This window comes from Malaya genurostris, chromosome 2 (assembly GCF_030247185.1).
Source record: "Malaya genurostris strain Urasoe2022 chromosome 2, Malgen_1.1, whole genome shotgun sequence".
In the NCBI taxonomy this organism is placed as follows: Eukaryota; Metazoa; Arthropoda; class Insecta; order Diptera; family Culicidae; genus Malaya; species Malaya genurostris.
Window position 1 is genome coordinate 107,741,125 of NC_080571.1, and position 7,364 is coordinate 107,748,488.

A 7,364-nucleotide genomic window follows, 5' to 3' on the forward strand; every position below is an offset into this window, starting at 1 on the left:
TTTGTGTCCAGAATATTCGCCAACTAAACACATCCTCTAAAAATAAGAGTTTTTTTCAGCAAATAAATTCTCAATTTTAACTAATTTTATAGTTATTTTGGAAATTTTCTTGTTAAAATCAACTAATTCAAAAACAGTAATACGAATTAGGCGCAGAGCTAATTTCGGTCGTTCCGTGTGGCACATTTCTGTCTTGCTGTCTAGCAGCAACCTACCTCTAGCATGCTACGAGTAGGACGGAAACGTTAGCTTTAATTTCGCTTCTATTTATAGATTCGCGTGCTTCCAACAGCTTCGCTTTTTCATCGATTGACCAATCAGAGCGATGCTCTCTCTTTGATACACCGTTTACTCCTTCAAAATCGTCATCTATGGCAGGGAAATCCGGTATGCCAAAGATTTTTAGCAGCCAAATAAGACACTGCTCGCTACTAATCAAAATTTCAATCATATATAATTGAAAATACATGGCTTGATACATTCAAATCGAAACGTAGAAATATTTCCTATCAAATGATGAAATAATATTAATAATTGATACAAAGTAGACTGAGCGGTAAGTGTTTAAAACCTGACCACATATCTACGTGTAGTTTTTCTTGAGTTTCTGATTTGCACCACTACATATAAAATAAAGATGTGTTCCACATCAAAAATATTCGAAACACTTCTCTTTGAATTATTAATAAAAGCAAGAGTGACATCAGTTCCGTCGTCGGAGTTTCTGGCCATTCTTTCCGGGACTTCCGAAACCGGACACCGGAATCCGATATAGCAGAAATAGGTTCGTTAGGTCAACCACTTACATAAACTACAACTAGAAATACTTTTGAATCAAAAATTTTAAGAAGATTTACGTTTTTGCATTGTCCTACTAAAGATGCTAAGTTTGCAAAAATCGACTTAGGCATCTCAGAGAAAGTAAGAAGAGTTTCGTTTTTGAAGCTTTTGATAACTACAGCATGCGTCAAAAAATTTTGGCTTAATTCTGTTCCAATGAGATGTGGCCACCTAGCTCGCCTGACTTAAATCCTCTGGATTTCAGCGTATGGACGAAGCACGTGTATGTGAATATCTTCACTCGAATTTGATCTCTCTACGGACCTGCATAACAAAACTTTGGAGAGAAATGTCATCAGATTATATTGTCAAGGTCTACAAAAGCTTCAGGCGTCGTCTAGAAGCGGTTATAAATGTAAATGGCGGACATATTGAGTGAAGAGGAAACCTAATCTTCTACAAACATTTTATGTCAATACAGGTTATGTTTAAAGTTGATAATAAAGATACTAAGCCCCAATGAAATCAAAAATGTTTGAGTCTCATTATTTATGACTCGAGAACCGATACAGCTGAAGTTGGCTCGCTGGTCACTGAGACATAATTTAGTTTGAAAATGTTGTGATAAAAATTTAAAAGAATTTTTCCGTATTTTGCATCGAAGTTCTAAATGACAGATTTTAGATTTTAAACACACATTCCACCGTGTGATTCCGGAATTAGAAGTATTATCCGAATGAAACCTTACAGCAATCTATGTGACTGTTAGACCTTTTATTTAAGCTTTTTTTTTTAATTATTTTTTTTATTTCATTACAGGTCTTTTCAAATTGGGGTACAGAGTGGCACACTTAAGTTCACACGCGTATTTTTAGAGGCACAACATAGTTTGTGTTAAGCGACTCTCCCCTTGCATATTCCTTTGTTATGAGCTCCAGCCGTCAAAGTAAGAAAACATTCTTTTCTGTATAATTACTTGGGTAATAATCAAGACAAAACCTGTTTATTCCACCTAGTGGTGTAATGATGCCTTTCTCATGTACATATAATATTGTGGTATTCTATTCAAAATTTTTCTCTTCGATTTTCGAAAGAAACCAAGAGATTGTTTATGCATAACATTCAGAATAAAACAATGCTTTGATTGCGTAAGTCATCCTTAAGAAAACGAAATGGGTTCACTATTATATGCACTTCCGGCACCGGAACCCGAGAACCGGTATAATCAAAGTCGGTTCGTACGGCCACCAACTAACATGACACACAAACTCTTCTCGTACGCACTCTGAATTACGATTTAAATGTTTGTTGCATCCGAAAATATTTTAAATGACGGTGTGCAATATTTAACACACTTTACCCTATAATTCCGAAATTGGTAGTCGGATCCGGATGAAATTCAAGAATTCCGTATGGGACCGGAAGACCTTTCATTTGAATCTAAGTTTGTGGAAATCGGTCAAACTATCGCTGATAAAAAGAAGGTGAGATCCATTTTGGTATATATGACCACTATTTCCGTTACTTCCGGAACCGGATACCGGGAACCAGGATAACCGGAATCGATTTGTTTAGTTGTCTACTGATAATGACTATCGATTTGTGTAGTTTTGACACAAGTTTAGAAAACTTTTTACGTTTTGTCGTGAATACGACTTACTCTACTATGGGGCGCCTTTTCAAAATGTACCATCTCAGAGAGTGATAAATTTTTGATCGTGAATATCTCCTGTTGTATCTAATGAATCAAAATAATTCTTGCGACATGCCATCGGAAATATGATCACAATTTTATGATAAAATTTTCAGTTGTGTGTATCAAAGAGGATAATTCATAAGGCGGGTTTACCTTTCTCGTATTTTTAAAGCTCATAGTTCAGCGGTATGTAAAATTATTTATATAATCTAACTACCAAATGAATCGAAATTTTTCAACTTAAACGTGTATAGCAACGCCATTGAACTTGTCTCATTTTACCCATGTCAACACCAGCCAATCAGAACGCGTTCTGAGGAAGAGAACAAAATATCTGCTGATGTACAACAAACCGTTCGAGAAAAATGTTCCGAACAGTGCTTAATATCGTAGTGAGTTCCACAATTCCTTCTGAAAGGCAGGAATGAATCCCGTACAGCATCCTGATAGTTTCTTTCAATAAAATGCAAATCCAAAATGAAATAATCGGCATTAAAGTTCTATATGTTGCTATTTTTATAGCTGTTAGGACCACCCATTAGTGAAAAAGCTACAAACGAAATCACGTAATAAGAAACCTCTTAACAAAAATTGGATCAGTTTGGATTCTATCGCCACTACGAGCAGATGTATTGTGTGTCGTTTTCACAGCTAGTCTCGCTTCCGACAAGAGCGACTACGTCACAGCTGCTAGTCGTTTGCATTGGTGAAAAAACAACGAAAAGAGGACAACGGTGGGGAGCATCACACAAAATGAACCGTTCTAATGGCTTCAAAAGTTTTCTAAAGAACTATTAGGATTTCTTCTTCGTAAATCGAAGGTAAACTCTTCAGTTTAGTGCAACTATAGAACAGTTTGATTAGATTTGTGCACTTTTCGCTGTGCAAAATTCACAGTAATCGAGATCAAGTGAAGTCTTCTTTGTTTTAGCGAAAAATGTGAAAAAGGGAAATGCTTGCATAATTCATACACCATGATCAACAAATTGCTATTCGGAAGTGTTACGGAATATGTCAGTTGTTTTCGTATTCACGACATCTAGTTATGTCTCTGACATTACCCACCCCCCTTTTTTGTTTCGCTGGTTCAAGTGACGGTGTACAATATTGAACACACTTAACCCTATAATTCCGGAAGTCGTATCCGGATGAAATTCAGGAATTCCGTATGGGACCGGAAGACCTTTTATTTGAATCTAAGTTTATGGAAATCGATCAAACCATCGCTGAGAAAAGTGAGTGAGATCCATTTTGGTATATATGACCACTATTTCTGGTACTTCCGGATTATTTGACACATACACACACATACATACACACACAGACATTGTTCAGCTCGATGAACTGAGTCGAATGGTATATGACACTTGGCCCTCCGGGGCAATTTTCACTAGTCGGTTTTTCAAGTGATTGCATAACTTTTCTATATGAGAAAGGCAAAAAATAGGAATGTTATAATATGGTTTAATCAATTGATGACACTTCAACTGACATCGATCGGAATCTTTACTGGTTTGTGCTGCACCGATAATACCTGATTGACACGTAAATGATCATATACATAATTCACACAGTCCTCTTAGCTTGCCGTGTGAAAAAGTCAAGTGAAAATTACGTGAAAAACATGTAAAATTCAATCAGTGATGACGGATTAAGGTCTTCTCTATTTAAGGCAGCATATAAATTCCGTATATAAAAATTTCAGATATTTTTTCTGTGGACAAATGCTTCCGAAAAATAAACTTAGCCTAATACCGTTTTCGTTTACCTTAGCTCTAATACCGTTTTCTTTTTTAAACCTAGACGCGGGCGAGTCTGACTCCGAGTAAAACGAACACGTGGTACGCGCCCTAAACAACAACTCATGAAAAAAAGAAAAAAATAAACAAACTTGCATGGATGCGTGGTGCGACACGAGAAAATTTTCAGAGCGAAACTACGCGATTGGAGTCCGATCTAGAGCGACCTCAGGTTGCTAAAACAAACATATCAAATGTTATTCGAGCGACTCTGGGTCAGCTTTCGGGCTGCTCTGATCAATAAACGAAAACGGTATAAGATGTTACGGTCAGACCCTACTTTTCACGTAGGTTTTAATGGACTGCCATTTTAAAGCAGTTTAATGCACAATCCAGTAGAAATTATTTGATTCATATATAAAATGTAGTGTAGTACTCATATCACATTCAGATACCAGAAAACTGTTATTTCAAATATTGGTTGGAGATTTTCAAAATTTTCATATGAAATCATTAGGATTCTAACCATAAAAACATTTATTTCAGAAAATCTGCATAGAAGTTCTTCTTATTCTTCACTTCTGGATGGTGTCACCTCACTTGAAATGACACTGATTGATGGCACAGCAAGTTGGGCTATATTGCCAGTTAATTTTCGTTTCTTTTCACTAGACTACAAGTGAAAATCTCAATGCGTGACAACGTGGAGTCGCAAAAGTACGGGTGAAAATCTTTTCTCGCGAAATATTCAAATTTCCTACCCAAAATTTAATACAACGGGTATTACGACACTATGGGTAAATATGCTTTCCGAAAAAATTGAGTAAATATTACTCCCTTTTGTTGATATTTGTAAATGAGTCTAAAGTACCAAAGACAATGAAAATTTATTCATGCTTCACAGTGTATTTATATGTTTAAATGTAAACAAGCATTTTAATGTATTTTGCTTATCAACTGGAGCCTGATACGGATCGCTATCTAAAACACTTTATTTTTTCCATCCTAAATTTTGGTAAAATTTTTACTACTCATTCGGGTCGGGTACGGGTACAGGTAATTTTCAATCGGGTCCGGGTAATTTTTTTATTATTGACCGGGTACGGGTAATTTTTTTATTATTGATCGGGTACGGGTCGGGTAAGGGTATTTTTTTTTAATTTTTATCGGGTACGGGTCGAGTACCGGTAAATTTTTTTGCTGATCACTCGGGTACGGGTCGGGTTCGGGTATAAGAATTTCTATACCCGACCATCTCTAATACGAAGCCAACGTCAAGCTCGCCAGAACTTTGCCCAATAGAAATCAGTAGGACGTATATGTGATATGACAAAGTTTCATTCAAATATGTTTGTTTTTTAAAGAATGGTATGGTTTTGTTGAAATAGTTCAAGAAAATTTCATTTTATAATAAGTTTTAGAATTCTTTTAGTGTTTATTTTGACAAGTTATTTGAATGGTCGAGTAGATCAAAATGATCAATATTGAAATGAGGGCATGAAATAAATTATTATTCTTTCCGGGGCGATTTTGCGAATTCTGACTCTGTAGTATTCATAACACATATAGACTCTCATTGTCATTGTGGGTTACTCGTGGATTTTTTGCGCATGTTCGAATACGCCCTCCCCATCCCAGTATTGTTTGCTTTTGAGCGGTTCTGTCCGGTTTTATATCAAAATGAAGTTCATCACCCCACTGTAAAATGACCCGTTCGAACTGAGACTTCTTTATCATGATATAGAGAACAATCAAACAGGTTTTGCCTAGGTTTAGATTTTATTCTTGAATAAAAGGCTGAAATTCTGTTATGTCTTCGATATCAATACAACTTTTCAATCAGTGTACTTTGGAAATACCAGTTTTTTTGTTAAAACCTTGTCTTTTAGGTTTCGTTAACATCTACGGTTTTAAACTTCCTCTGAAATGGAAAGAAAAACTGGTTACTTTTGTTGTTATCGTAAAAATAATATTTAATGCTTAGTAATATAATCTTACATTGTGAAGATTTCACCAATTTAGAACCATGTTACGAGGACTAAAGGACAATTTCGGAGCCTCCATTCTATATATAATCTTGGTTTTATTTGTGCGTCGATGATTTTTTCTCTATACTATTTGTACGAGGCTCTTTTCATGAGGATTCTAACAATTTCACCATATGATAGGGAGCCCGTAGAGTTACTATTCTTTCAGATTTGAGAACCGTAATTTACAATTTCGATGGAAAGGTACGTAGTACGCATTACGAATTTTTACTGATTATTCAATAATTCGAAAGCTGTTTCACAAAATGCGTTGAAATTATACATACAATACTTCAAAGAAAATGCGTGTTTTTGCTTTTATCGAAATTCGACTTCGACAGTTGTCATCTAATTTCATTTGTCGATTTTGCATCGCTCCATGTCACCGTTTCTCGTGGAACTGAAAATGATTCGAATTGTGTAACGATGAAAAGATTACGGTATTTCGCGAAAATACATGCGAAGAAGATTCAACGACCTATCGTAAAGCCGTTGCCTTGTACACCCAAACCTCCATTTACGTAACTTATATATGTATATATGTATTAATATATGTACGCATGTGTGCAAATATTTGTATTTCTTAATACATATAAATATTGGTGAAGTAAAAGCGATCCTTTATATGTATAAATATATACACATATACGAAAACGAGTGAGTGTGTAAGCATACATACATACATATATAAGGTTCGTAAATGGAGGTTTGGGTGTACTCGATATAGATGTTTTTAGTCGTATTTTTTGTGCTTGAGTTCCTTTCGTTTATATTTCAATTTAAGATGAGAATTATTTGAAACCCCTCCTTGCCCAATCCTAGCTTTTGAGACCATTACTTCATACAATAATAAATCGAAATTCTATTTACGTTCATTTATGATGACTTCGCCATTCATAATTTTTTTCTAAGAGCTTTCACCAAGCTACAGTTTTTTTTGGAAAAAGAGCTCGGCCAAACTTGATCTGTGCATTATTTCGAGACGATTATTAAGTACGGAATGGTACAACTCTCGGCATTTTTTTCGCTGGGTTTCTGTTATAAAATTTAAGTGTGCAAGTAAGCGTTTTGCCATACTTTTAATAATATTTTTGAAACGTTTCCAACAACAAGAAAATTTTT